Raw genomic sequence first — 15,264 nt, 5'->3', positions numbered from 1 at the left:
TTAATCTACTTTCCCCACAGTTTTCCTCCATATGGGCGACTCTGTCCAAAACACACACATTCCTCATGCCACAGTTTCCACTTCATGCAGCTAAACACACTCACACAGAAAGAGCTTTTTGTTCAGGAGGAATCTATTCCTGCGTTTTCCTCGGACTCTCTTTACCTCTCGTCTGCACTCGCTCTGCGTCCTTCTGTCAGCTGCTGGCGGCCTGTCAGTGGGTAAAGATGTGATGATGAATGCTCTCCTGACGTCGGTGATCCTTCGGCGTCTTTGCTGGGTGGACATTTAAAGGCTGAAAGACTTTCCTGGCTTTGACACCAATAAGCAAACACTGGCTCTGTGAATACAGCAACATTTACCTGGTTTAACACGGTGACCTTTGACCTTGCAGACTCGTTCTGCTCCATATGATTCACCTTCAGGTTTGATGCTGCTGCGTATTCACTGTGGCATCATATCATTGCAGTGTCACATGTATCGGCGTCCGTGGGTCCGTTCAGTTTTTGCTCAGATGTTGTGTTGATGGGATCCTCCTATCACAGTTTGATCCCGGTGACTGCTGCCACCAATGTCTTGGAACATGCCCGTTCCATCAGGGAAGAAAGAAATCCACGGAAAAACCTCATCAATCAGCAAACCTGATATCTGGGCACATAACACCCCGACCTCCAGCCTCTAACCCAACAAAAGGCTTTTGCCCGTTTGCTCAGTTAAGTCCAGGAGGGACTTCTTTGGGCTGAGTTTTATCTGGGAAAATATGATGGGAATTCCAACTTTATTACCATACCATACCATACCATACCACCTTTATTTATAAAGCACTTATTGGACAAACTTGAGCATTAATGAGGATGTTTGATGAGGTCCGGGTCTCGAGGTTTAGGTACAGCATCAGTTCTGGTTGGGGATTTCTCTCTGATACTGCCGGGTCTTTACCTGCATGAACAGAGCCTTGAGGGGACAAACTGGCATCGCGAGCACCGAGTCATCAGTGCATTGCTCTGGTTAATGAAATAAAGAATATGTGAAGGGATTTAAATCAGGCAGGGTGTTAAAGAACCAGTCTGCGTTTTTAAAAGACTGGTCTTCTTTAAACTTTCTTCAGCACTGTTTCATCAATATCATAACAATAACTATGGATTTTTTTTAAAACTCTTGTGCAGTAAATCTGCACTAAAACCCACAAAATCAAAATCTGAAATAAATACAGAGGTCAGAAAGTGTCATTGCATGGTTTACAATGAAAATAATCACATTTTCTATAAATGCAGAATATTCTTCATCTTCTGGTTCGTCAGGTCTCTCGGCGGCTCAGCTGCGCTGTGAGGAAACCTTAGGCTGTCCTGTTCGCAGGATAAATTAATTCTGTGGAAAATTCAGTGCAAATGTGAGCGTAGCCTCAGTCCACAGCCGTGCGCAGGAACTGCATGCATGCCTTCCTTTGGCTTGTTGTGAATCGTCTCTGCTCGCCGCCCACCATGCAAATCCACAGGTGGGTCCATTTTACAACCAGCTTGTGGTGAGACTGCTGAGAAACAAAGAGCCCAAATTACAAACAGGATGTCCTCCTGAATACAAAACCAGGAAAGGAATGAATGTTGTTTAGATGCAGCAACAGTCTGAACAGCCACAGGCTCTGGGATGCTGCGTAAAACCTAAATATAGACTTCATTATTTATGACTCGAATTCAGAGACAGAATCTCTGCAGAAGATCGCTCTGTGTTTGAAACTCACGAGTTCCCGTTTATTAGTTATGAGCAGCGATCAGAAGTCATCTAGTTTAAATCTCAGTTAAAAGCCTTCGGTGACGGCGGAGTGATATCAGGGCTGACGGGTAGACGGCACTGTGTGATTCACCGTGTGTTAAATAAACCAATCTCAGGACCACAAAGGCAAAAAGTTCAAGACCGTGTCTTTGAACCAACTCCGATTTTGTGCAACACTCTAAAACAAGATCAGAGGAGTTTCAGCGACGACAGAACAAATCTAAAATTTCAAAGTAAACTTTTCTACCAGGAAAGAAATGGTCTGTAAATGAGTCATACTACTACCGAATTCAACCGTCACATCGAGTTTAGTTATTACCTTCTTCTTCCTAGTGGTGTATATCCCGCAATGCAGGGTTCGCTATTTTGCATGCCTTCCTCCACTTCTTCCTATCCAAGGCGTCTTCTGGTGTAATATTCGCAGCATTCGGTCCATCCAGCACTTTTCTGGTCTTCCTCGTGGCCTGTTTCCACCCAGATCTAATTGCTGGGCTGTTTAGTTGTTACCAGAGCTGAGACATAACTGTGGGACTGATGAATAACAGGAAATATTAACAACACATCAGTGCTCATGTCGTCCTCTGAGTGACAGACGTTCCTAAACCACAGTCACATACGCTGTTATACCAAGGGTGAGATACAAAACCATGCAAAGTTCAAAAGGTTCAAAATAATGAAAACTTTAGAATAAGTCCTTACTGGAGACCAAACAGGGACGGTAATATTTAGGCAGCAATGAGCTTGAATTGATTGTGAGGTCGTCTCTGGTTGATTTCCTCGTTGGTTCGAGGCAGAGCTGAGCTACTGTTTTCCAGTCCAAGCATCAGGAACAGAAAGAAGGAGGACGTGTTGGGACCACGCGTCTGCTGACCAGGACTATCCTGAAGAAGAAAACAGAAGCGATGAAGTCACTGAAGGAGCAGGCGTGTCCATCTCTGAGGACTCTCACGGCTCTGTGAAGACGGATTCATGAAGTCTTACTCTGTGACGTGTTTGGGGGTTTCCTGTTGCTGCTCTGCTCCTCGGAGTTAGAAATAAATATTTCTCCCACTGAAACACTCATTTACCCAACATGATGAAGAGCATTATTCATGCCCTGAGCTGAAATCATGAAAACACGGATCACGGGGGACCTTTACCGTCCGCGCCGCAGCTTTACGTAACGCTTCTAAAAACCCTGCCGAGCGCTCGTACGGCCCGAACGCGGCAGAGCAGGGAAATCATCTCTGACACTTCACAGGAATGAAGAGGCGACGACGTTCTTTGATTGTGGAGGTCAAACCGAGAGCAGCGGGTTCACGCAAACTCAGATCTCCACACACGCACACAGCTGCATCCACCCTGCTCTGCACACACTCTCCTTGATGTTGCAGTGACGTGACGTAACAGCAGGCCCGGGCGGCTCTCATGGGTGCTGGTTAGTCAAATCATTGGACTGCCACAGCAAGCTTCAAAGGCTGGCAGAGGTGGAGGAGGGGGTGGGGGCATAGAGAGTAACAAGTGGTGGGGAGATAGAGGGGGCGTTGAAAGAGCTGGCAGAGAAAAGTGGTTGAAGAAGCTATCGTCTGAGCCGATGGAGGGACGTATAGAGACATCATCTCTGCTGTCATTTACTCTGACAGGTTTTATCCACTGAACTCCGACTGTTTGACAGCCCGCTCACGCTCCTGCTCCTGCCTCCATCAGCATCATAGTCACCAGTCCACATCTAAATCTTCCTCCAGATGTTCAGCAGAGAAATGTCTGTGCGGATACTGAGGTGAAAGTAGCTGTTCAGTCAGAGCCGAGGATCAGAAGCAGAAGGAAGTGCATGACTGAGAGAGCTGGAGAAAGAACCAGGAGACTGAAGAGAAAGGAAGTGGAGGCAATAAGGAGAACAGGAAGTGAGGAGGAAGAGGAGGCACGTGGCTGAAACCCGCAAAGCTGTGACCCGTGTGTCTTTGATCAGCTCACTAACTGCCTACAGACTCTCGCTCTCTTTTCTGTTGCCGCCGGCAAAACACACATTTATGCTTCTGTCTTTGTGAGGACCGTCAGTCCTAATCATTCCCAGTCCCCAGGATCTAACCTGGATCTAACCTGGACCCCAGCACCAAGCCTGAGCCCCAAACCCACACCAAACTCAAAGAAATCCACACAGCAAGTGATCAGTGTGTTCTATGTTTTCAGTAAAGTCTTCCATGAAAACATTTAAACAGATGATTAAACCTAGAGTAAGCTCACCTTTAAAAGTCCCCACAGTCTGATTGAAAGCTGCTCTGTCCTGTCCAAAAACTAACAACGTCTAAAATCATGAGAACTGCAGCAAGTTTTTCCAAATGCTCCCAAGTGAACCCTTAATCCAAAAATTTTCCACTAGTCCAATGCCAAGTCTAATGCCATCTCCAAAATGTTCCAAAACCAGACTCATACTCTGTCCAAAACCAATAAACTTGTTTCTATGACTGGACCAAAACCAGAGTTCAAAACCTCCTGACAACAGCACTAAGACAGCCCAAATCCAAGTAGCTCTGAAGGGTTCTTAGAGATGCTCTAAAAAGGTTCAAACAAATAATAAACCAACCAGTAACCCAAACCAGTACAAAAAGTTTCCAATGCCAGGTCGAAGGTTGGCCTGAAAGTTTTCCTAATTACTTTAAAACAGGTCTAGAATCAGACTTCTGATGTAAACATCACTGAGTGGAAAGAAAAAGAAGATGCTGGCGGACTTTATCTTCTGCACAGCTGGAACCTTCTCCAATGTTATTCAAACCCAGGTCAACACCAAGTCCACGCTGAGTGTTAAACATGTAAAAACAGAAGAGACTGTACCACATGCACAAAGGACCCAGACACCCAGACTCAAACTGGTCCAAAACCAGATTCAGCCCTGATCTGATACCACTGAGACACTCTGGATTACACAAAGAGACGGGCTGTGGTTTCCAAGACAACGCCAAAACTCAATCCAGAGAAAGCCCCACCCCACCGGTGTGGATCACAGCCTGAAACCATCTAACTTTAGGTTGAATTGTGGGAAATGTTACACACGTGCTTTAACCTCCAAGGACCTGCGTCCACATATGTGGACATCACATTTTGGGTTATTTAGACCAAAATACTCAATTGTGCTCTACAAGGGTCTGATGTCCACTTACTGCTGCTGTTCTATCAAATTTTAAACGAATATCCTCATTTGTGGCTCTCATTTTTCTTAGAAACAAGAATTAGGTAAAAAAAAAAAAGCTGTTAATTGTTTGTTTTTACATTCATCAGGTCCCAATATGTCCAAATATCAAAGAGAAATTAAAAATGCATGCCGTGGAAGAGTTCGGGTCTTAGGAGGTTAATGTAGTGACCAAATCCAGTTCCACTGTGTCCAAAACACTCTAGAACAAGCTCCAAACAACACCAGGTTCAAACCTCTCCAGAACAAATCACTGACCAATAAAAACACGAGTCCAGGCGCAGACCTCTCACGCCATGGAGGCAAAAGAAAAAAGGCTGCTGCCAAACATCTGGTGATGTCACCGCACAGTTGTTGAGATCAACACTGGAGCGACTGACATCAGATTCACCAGTGATTCACAACTGTGACACTGTGGACGTGACGCAAACTGTCACTCTGTGCCTGTCCAAAAGTGGGCGGAGTCTAAGAATCATTCTGTAAGACACAAAGGAAACGGCTCACAGGTCAGCCCAAATATGTAAGATTACACATTTATAATATTTCTATTTCACATAATCATGGATGTTTTAATGTAAATCCACTGAGTTTTAATCACACAGTAACTACATGTTCTATATTTAAAGCGTATACTGTATGTGTATAAACATGTACTTCATATTTGTTTGAGTTTACAGTCTCCCGTGTTGCTGCGTGTCCACAGCGGCTCTCGGGTAGATGACAGAACAGTTGCTGCCTTATTTTCCAGTTTAAGGGCAGCGATTTGTCTGCTCCTGCTTTATTGTCCATATTTGAAAACATGGAAATAAAACTGGGAGTGGGGGACGACCATATGGATGTAATGAGATGCTGCATAACAAGCAGATCGAATTACACACACACATGCATGCAATCATGCAGTTGCGTTAGTATGCAGGCGCGCACACACAGCATGGCGGGCTGTCCTGTACAAACCTGCTAACAGACCCACAAACACAGCGTCGCCTTCCTCCTGATTTCTTCAGTTTGTTTGTGTTTTGATTATTTCACAAGCAACAACAGCAGAAACGAGTGGTGATCACGTGTTTGTGAGAGCGGCGAGTACACAGCGACTGTGAGGACTGCGCGGTGCTGTCACGCATCGTTGTTTCTCTGCTGTGTGTGACGATGTTGTGGTTTTGAGACATAATGAAAAGAGACACAACAGGAAGCGGCTGCTGAACATCTGATTCCAACACCCCGACCGTGAAACTGGATCCATCCTGGAGAACAATCCTCCAAACCCGGAGACAGCTTCACACAGTCACTCTTTCATATCTGAAATTTAGAAACACTCATTTCTGACACATCAGGACCAAACGAGCAGAAACTCATCGGATTAGTAAACGATGGGAATCAGCTAAAGGGATCCAGATCTGAGGGTTTGAGGTCAGATCTGTGTTACAGTTACAGTTATGTCGTTACTCTCAGCGCGCTCGTCCATACAAACTAAACTATCGTGTGTGTGTGTCCTCGTTATAGGGGTTTGTGTTGGTGTGTGGGGCTGTAGACTCAGCTTCATGTGTAACTATGAGACTCTGAGTTTCAGGTGATTTACGCAGTAACGAGAATGTAATGTAATGAGTAGTGTAACTAATTACTTTCTCTGGTGAGTAAGTAACTTACTGCTTTGAACACAACGCCTGCGCACACGTGAGACGCCTCTGAGGTGGACACACAACCAGCACAACCAGATATGATGTATTTGTAGTCGCGCTCGCCTCTCAGCTTTGAACCATCGTGGACCCAAAGATCTGAACGTCGGCCTGCAGGTCAGGTCGTCCCGGCAACCAGAAGTATCATTTAAAATACAAATAAATTTAAAAAAAATTCAGAGATTGGAAATAATTAAAAGGACGGAGACGCAACATGACCCCAGACCACTCTGTGTTATAACACACAGGAATACACACACAGACATATGAAGTAGCACACACACACACACACACACACACACACACACACACACACACAGTGTAATTGGTTTAGCAGTGGTCGACTTCCTGCACAGTTTGATGTTTAAATTAAAGCCATCGATCAGAGTTTGGCTCTTATTAAACTTCCCCCCCCGGAGTGTGTGTGTGTGTGTGTGTGTGTGTCTGTGTGTGTGTCTGTGTGTGTCTGTGTGTGTGTGTGTGTGTGTGTGTGTGTCTGTGTGTCTGTGTGTGTGTGTGTGTGTGTGTGCGTGTGTGTGCGTGTGTGTGTGTGCGTGTGTGTGTGCGTGTGTGTGCGTCTGTGTGTGTGTCTGTGTGGGTCTGTGTGTGTGTGCGTGTGTGTGTGTGTGTGTGTGTGTGTGTGTGTGCGTGTGTCTGTGTGGGTCTGTGTGTGTGTGCGTGTGTGTCTGTGTGGGTCTGTGTGTGTGCGTGTGTGTGTGTGTGTGTGTGTGTGCGTGTGTGTCTGTGTGGGTCTGTGTGTGTGCGCGTGTGTGTGTGTGTGTGTGTGTGCGTGTGTGTCTGTGTGGGTCTGTGTGTGTGTGCGTGTGTGTCTGTGTGGGTCTGTGTGTGTGCGTGTGTGTGTGTGTGTGTGTGTGTGTGTGTGTGTGTGTGTGTGTGTGTCTGTGTGTGTGTTACTGTGTGTGTGTGTGTGTGTGTGTGTATTACTGTGTGTGTGTGTGTGTGTGTGTGGTCAGAGGTTTCTTCCTCTGTAATCATTCGGTGTTGTGTTGAGCTGCTTGTGTCCATGTGTTTGGGGCTGCAGTGGAATGACGGACACATTAAACTCTGAGTGCTTTTATTTTGTAGGTCTGAGCAAAGTTCAGTGTTTCCTCTCTGAGGTGAATCGTGTTTGAGGCCCTCAGAGTCAAACAGGTGACTCCTCCTCTCTGCTCTAACGTGTGATTCTGCACACTTGTGTCACTTACATATCCTGTGTCTGCTTTTCTAAATAAACTCCGGTGTTCCAGCAGCACACGTGTAGCTGAGTGAGTACTCTGAGCAGCAGCAGGGTCACACATGTATGAAACGTGTTCAGCTGAGTACGTGTTATAAATCGGTGCAGATGTGATGTCGAGGCTGAACTTTGGTTCTCGTGTTGCTGCTTCTGTTTTGACGTCTTTGTCTGCGTTTGATCTGCAAAGTGTCCACAAAGACATGAAAGTATATAAAAGCATCAGATCTCCGTCGCGTCGCGCTCGTCTGCCGAGCTCGTGAGCAGATGTTTGACAAACAGGATCTCGTACGTGAGACGAGGTTATGAGGACGCCGGAGCTGCGAGCTCAGATGTGGCTCCGGGTTTTGGAAAATAAGTCAGTAAGAGTTTGGATCATGTTGTGGGAACAGGTTTGTTTTTCACCTCAGAACCAAAAGTCGAGCATTGAATGTGAAAGAACACGTAAACACGTGACGGCGCGCCACGCCGGCCTGCCCGCTGCCGTGGAAACGTCTCCACGTGTACTCAGAATGTTTTCCTGCACTCACATTCCCAAAAAAATGACAAATTCCACATTTAATGAAGAGCTGAAGAGGACAGATGGAGCCGGAGAGGATGTGATGGGAGGCAGACGTGAGGAGCTTCATATTTCATGCACAGTGTTATCATGTAAGCAGCCGTGTGTGCATCGCTCTGCAATATTCTGCTTCTCTGCTCTGATCTAATTTAACGTATGGATCTGTTTTTTGTAATAAATACCAATAAGCTGACACGTTAGTGCCTGCAGGCCATCGTGATCCATCACGCAGGAACATCTGATGTTGCGGGGACATAGTAAAGTGTTTATGTGTAACACATACATACGTGTATGGAGATGAGTAACCATGTATGCAGCAGTATAGCCTCAAGTCCAGGCTGAGATGTCATCCATCTTTGGTTTGGGGAGGAGGAGGAGACGTCAAACAGCAAAGGAGGCGTCAGAGACTTCACGGGAGTCGGAGGTGTTGTGTTAGAAATGATCATTCTCACCTCCATGAGAAGAATACAAACACGTTTTTAAAAAGAAGACGTGAGCAGCGTCCTGGAAGCAGCAGAAGTCTTTTCTCATCAGACTCCTCTGCTCAGGTTTCACCACATCACTAACTGATGCCTGAATCACACCTCCGCATTCAGTCCGAGTGTGGAGTGTTTCCAGTGGTGGCGTTACACATGAGTCGCTGGTTCGATTCCAGCCAGAGACACAAAACCATAAAAGTCTGCATCAGACATGCAGAGCGAGGGAAGCGGCTGTACAACCACAGTGCCGCCAACGCCGCTGCACACATTTATACAGGTGTCACCGCTGAGGTCGTTCTGTTCGTTCTTTTCCTCGTGATTCAAAAAACAGCAGCAGAAGAAGAGAGACGGACATGGAGCAAAGAGCAGGGCTGAACAGTGTTTGTGGGCCGTGTGATGTGACCTGTAGTTATAGCAGTAACCTACACTGCTATAGATGTGACCTGTAGTTATAGCAGTAACCTACACCGCTATAGATGTGACCTGTAGTTATAGCAGTAACCTACACTGCTATAGATGTGACTTGTAGTTATAGCAGTAACCTACACCGCTATAGATGTGACTTGTAGTTATAGCAGTAACCTACACCGCTATAGATGTGACCTGTAGTTATAGCAGTAACCTACACTGCTATAGATGTGACTTGTAGTTATAGCAGTAACCTACACCGCTATAGATGTGACCTGTAGTTATAGCAGTAACCTACACCGCTATAGATGTGACCTGTAGTTATAGCGGTAACCTACACCGCTATAGATGTGACCTGTAGTTATAGCGGTAACCTACACCGCTATAGATGTGACCTGTAGTTATAGCGGTAACCTACACTGCTATAGATGTGACCTGTAGTTATAGCGGTAACCTACACTGCTATAGATGTGACTTGTAGTTATAGCAGTAACCTACACCGCTATAGATGTGGCCTGTAGTTATAGCAGTAACCTACACCGCTATAGATGTGGCCTGTAGTTATAGCAGTAACCTACACCGCTATAGATGTGACCTGTAGTTATAGCAGTAACCTACACTGCTATAGATGTGACTTGTAGTTATAGCGGTAACCTACACCGCTATAGATGTGACTTGTAGTTATAGCGGTAACCTACACTGCTATAGATGTGACTTGTAGTTATAGCGGTAACCTACACTGCTATAGATGTGACTTGTAGTTATAGCGGTAACCTACACCGCTATAGATGTGACCTGTAGTTATAGCAGTAACCTACACTGCTATAGATGTGACTTGTAGTTATAGCAGTAACCTACACTGCTATAGATGTGACTTGTAGTTATAGCAGTAACCTACACCGCTATAGATGTGACCTGTAGTTATAGCAGTAACCTACACTGCTATAGATGTGACTTGTAGTTATAGCAGTAACCTACACTGCTATAGATGTGACTTGTAGTTATAGCAGTAACCTACACTGCTATAGATGTGACTTGTAGTTATAGCAGTAACCTACACTGCTATAGATGTGACTTGTAGTTATAGCAGTAACCTACACCGCTATAGATGTGACCTGTAGTTATAGCGGTAACCTACACTGCTATAGATGTGACTTGTAGTTATAGCGGTAACCTACACTGCTATAGATGTGACTTGTAGTTATAGCGGTAACCTACACCGCTATAGATGTGACCTGTAGTTATAGCGGTAACCTACACTGCTATAGATGTGACTTGTAGTTATAACAGTAACCTACACCGCTATAGATGTGACCTGTAGTTATAGCAGTAACCTACACTGCTATAGATGTGACTTGTAGTTATAGCAGTAACCTACACTGCTATAGATGTGACCTGTAGTTATAGCAGTAACCTACACCGCTATAGATGTGACTTGTAGTTATAGCAGTAACCTACACTGCTATAGATGTGACTTGTAGTTATAGCAGTAACCTACACTGCTATAGATGTGACTTGTAGTTATAGCAGTAACCTACACTGCTATAGATGTGACCTGTAGTTATAGCAGTAACCTACACTGCTATAGATGTGACCTGTAGTTATAGCAGTAACCTACACTGCTATAGATGTGACTTGTAGTTATAGCAGTAACCTACACTGCTATAGATGTGACTTGTAGTTATAGCAGTAACCTACACCGCTATAGATGTGACCTGTAGTTATAGCAGTAACCTACACCGCTATAGATGTGACCTGTAGTTATAGCAGTAACCTACACTGCTATAGATGTGACCTGTAGTTATAGCAGTAACCTACACCGCTATAGATGTGACCTGTAGTTATAGCAGTAACCTACACCGCTATAGATGTGACCTGTAGTTATAGCAGTAACCTACACTGCTATAGATGTGACCTGTAGTTATAGCAGTAACCTACACTGCTATAGATGTGACCTGTAGTTATAGCAGTAACCTACACCGCTATAGATGTGACCTGTAGTTATAGCAGTAACCTACACTGCTATAGATGTGACTTGTAGTTATAGCAGTAACCTACACTGCTATAGATGTGACCTGTAGTTATCCGGTTGTTCAGTGATGACGCGACGAATCCTACTTCCATGTAGGGCTGCTCAATTAATCGAATTTTAATCACGATTACGATCTGGGCTTTCAACGATCATTAAAAATGACTGAGCCGATTATTAGCCCCTCCCTAATTTATCCGCGACACCTTAAAGGCCGTTCCGTGAAAATATTGTCGGGCATAAACCGGTCCGTGGCGCAAAAAAGGTTGGAGACCGCTGATTAAGAGGACCCGAGGGAAGCTCGGAAAGCTAAGCAGAAGTTATTTGGAGAGTGACTGCCGTTGGTTGAAAAGAGAGTTTAAAAAAAAAAACTTCAGTGGTGTTGCACACTATTTTATATTATTTTTTTAAAGTCATTGTTAACCCTTTAAAGCCGGTCAGAGCAGCACGCTCCGTTTTGCGTAACTATTTTTAAATCCCTGTAGAACCGGAACCGTGTAAGCTAGCGCAATAATTTGTTTTGCATATGAAACCGGAGGAGTTGTACTTACATCTGATGCCATCAGCTTGTCCTCGGTCACGGTTTCGTTCCACATATAGCTTTGCAAAAATTGCATAAAAAGCGCTTGCAGGAACAAAAACATAATATTCCAGAAACACGCTTTGCCGATCCGATCAGCTGTTCGTAACACTTCCCACAGTAAAATGATGCACATGCTGTTTTCTTTGCAAATTTGCATCATAGGATTGTTTTTTGTTTTTCCTGCAGTATATAAAAATTGCTGTATCTCCAAAATAAAACTATGAAGACACTCAAAATAAATTTCCTGTTGTTGTAAACTATTTTTTGCAACTTTATTGTATTTAAAGTTTTGAGGGATAAGCCTCTTAAATTTCTCCAAGTAGAAATATATGTAAACAAAACAAAAGCGATTTTCAATTTTTTTTGTAGTTTATTGCACTTTTTTGCAATTTATGTAATTACTATGGACTTAATGCATACATATTATTAAAATATGGGCTATAACAGTTGTATTGATGTATAGCAACTTGAAATGCTCCCACAAATGGCACTACAGCATGTAAAAAAAATAATATAAGCTCTGGTGGACTTGGTTCTATAGTAGGTCTTAAAGGGTTAAATAAATATCGTCAAATAATCTTGATCTCAATTTCAGTGAAAATAATCGTGATTATCATTTTTGCCATAATCGAGCAGCCCTACTTCCGGGCCTAAAGTAGTCTGCGTTTAATATGGCTTTTGTGTTGTTAACATGTTTAATGTTATGTATTTTCTTATATTTAATCTCAAAAAGCTCCTAAAACAGTCAGTGATCACTGTTGACCTCCCTCGGCTTTTATTACCGCTAATCATTTATTTAAGCTCAGTTTTTAAAACCTTAGGATGTAACTACAGCCCAGCCCATGCAGCAATATATGAATGACTAACCTCGTATTGTGGCTGCATTATCTCAGTTGTTCTCCTGGCTGAAGTTTGGTCCTTTTACAGCATCCTGCCATGCGATTACATTTGTTCCTGACCACCGAAAACACTCATGTTAACTTTTATCGAGTGGAAAAAAAGTTAGCTTGTTCATATTATGCTAACATAGCTGTGTCGCTAGCGGTCACGTAGCACATCATTATATAGCAGCTAGCCAAACTTCAGTAACCCTACAAACGTCACTGCTGTTTAGTTTTCTGTCTTCATTTATGTTGGAAGTGATAACAGAGCTGTACGTTTTAATTTGTTTCCAAAACCCCGCAGTCAGGACATGCTATATTGTATTTAGATAGAAGCTAGCAAGCTAACTTCCTGCTAACTTCTAACTCCGTTAAATGTCATAAATTCCGTTTTCATGGATGCCTGGATGTTAAACTCAATTGTTACACCTGGTAGAGCAGAACGCTGATCATGTTATTAAAGATGAAAGACTTTAGACAGTTTTTCAACTCTCAGTAATGCCATAGTGATCGTTTGATATATGGACCTGCAGCGGAGTTTAGGCTATAGATAGATGCTATAGATGTGACCTGTAGTTATAGCAGTAACCTACACTGCATAGATGTGACCTGTAGTTGTAGCAGTAACCTACACTGCATAGATGTGACCTGTAGTTGTAGCAGTAAACTACACTGCTATAGATGTGACCTGTAGTTGTAGCAGTAAACTACACTGCTATAGATGTGACCTGTAGTTGTAGCAGTAAACTACACTGCTATAGATGTGACCTGTAGTTATAGCAGTAAACTACACTGCTATAGATGTGACCTGTAGTTATAGCAGTAAACTACACCGCATAGATGTGACCTGTAGTTATAGCAGTAAACTACACTGCATAGATGTGACCTGTAGTTGTAGCAGTAAACTACACTGCTATAGATGTGACCTGTAGTTGTAGCAGTAAACTACACTGCTATAGATGTGACCTGTAGTTGTAGCAGTGTAGGTTACGCGTTGCTCCCACTTACTGAAGTTTCTATTCATCTCCAATAAATCTGAGAGCCCAGGCTCCGATCAGATCTGACGTCACACACTAACACCACACAGACACACACAGACTCTCATTTCTCTTTTGGATGAAGTGAAATTTTAAATGAAGGATGAATGGTGCGATTTGCTGAGCCCAGTGAAATCAGGGTTGGTGTTCCGGATGTGACGGCTCAGGCCTGAGAGCACATTTACATTCTTCCTCGTCCTCTTCCTCTTCCACGGGAAATCATTTAGACTTTCTGCCACATTCACCGATGTTCGTCAGTCTGTCCTGTTCCTTTTTTTAGCTCCCTGATAAAAGATTCGTCTGCCTGCTCTGCCGGGACTTCCAGGTCAGTGAGCCCCGAATGCAGGTCGGGACAACACAGAGAGTCTGACAGCCGAGAGCTTCACTTTCACTTTCATTTGAGAAACTTTCCTTTCTTTCCGCTGCGCGCTGGATTTTCTCTGATCCATTTTCGTGCCTGTGTCAGTGTGACATCCTGCTGCGACAGGTCGAGGTAACACCTGATGGATGTGCTCTGCAGTGGGCTGAGGCGAGGCACAGTGCCTGTCAGGGTTATTAGACAAGTTGTAAATAGACGACATGAATCCATATTTATTCCCAGTACAACAAAAACACATTAAAGGTAGAAACTGTGAAATGTTTAACAGATATGAGCTGATTTTGAGTTTGACCCATGTGACCGAGCTGCTGACAGCTGATCAGCTACTTCCTGTCCCAACTTTATTCAAACTCAAAATGAGCTCATGTGTTTCCTAACATGGTACAGTTTCTCATTTTAAAGACTTTACATGTTTTCTATGTTCTGCTGTGAAACACAAAGACCCAATTTATTCAGCATTACAGATGAGTTTAAAAAATAAAAGCCGATGGAAGAAATCAGGGTCTGCACCCTGATGGAAACATGGAAATCTAATGGAAAGGATGCAAGGCCCCTGAAACAGCCTCGGTTCATAGAGGTGATGAAGGTCGTTAAGGGTGCACTGGAAAGTACACATAATTGATCACAATGAAATATCAATGAGATGTGCTCTTTAAAAAGAAAGGCAGACGGTGTGTGGGCGCTAAAGGTTAACCTTTCACCCAGGTTCAGTCTTTTTTTTAATCTCTCCACGGCTGAACCCCTAATGCGTCAGTCGAAGTGTGTCCACATTTCTACACGTTGTACATGCAGGTGGAGGGACAGGAGGCCTCACCTCATCATCGCCCTGACTGCACCGTGTTTCTGCAGGTTTCCTTCCTCCACCAACACTCCTCACACAGAAACTCTGCAGATTCACACTCTGAGTTTTAATCTACAGGGTGGGCCATTTCTATGGATACACCGTAATAACATGGGAATGGTTAGTGATACTAAAGTCCTGTTTGTGGCACATTAGTATATGTGAGGGGGAAACTCCTCAAGATGGGTGGTGACCATGGTGGCCATTTAGAAGTTGGCTACCTTGTAC

General features: G+C 43.9%; 1 protein-coding gene and 1 long non-coding RNA gene across 4 annotated transcripts in view; one reads left to right on the top strand and one right to left on the bottom strand.

Moving 5' to 3' along the window:
* sugct (succinyl-CoA:glutarate-CoA transferase) overlaps nt 1-15,264 on the top strand; it is a 73,514-nt gene that overhangs the window by 45,256 nt on the left and 12,994 nt on the right. The window lies entirely within an intron of this gene.
* LOC143420443 (uncharacterized) lies at nt 1,119-2,646 on the bottom strand. The gene is made up of 3 exons (XR_013100270.1): nt 2,470-2,646; nt 2,090-2,301; nt 1,119-1,531 (listed from the first exon to the last, which is right to left on the bottom strand). It is a non-coding gene; the product is annotated as an uncharacterized LOC143420443 (long non-coding RNA).

Source organism: Maylandia zebra, linkage group LG9 (assembly GCF_041146795.1).
Source record: "Maylandia zebra isolate NMK-2024a linkage group LG9, Mzebra_GT3a, whole genome shotgun sequence".
NCBI lineage: Eukaryota > Metazoa > Chordata > Actinopteri > Cichliformes > Cichlidae > Maylandia > Maylandia zebra.
Note: the sequence above shows the minus strand (reverse complement) of the source record. Positions and strands in the feature narration are given on the sequence as shown.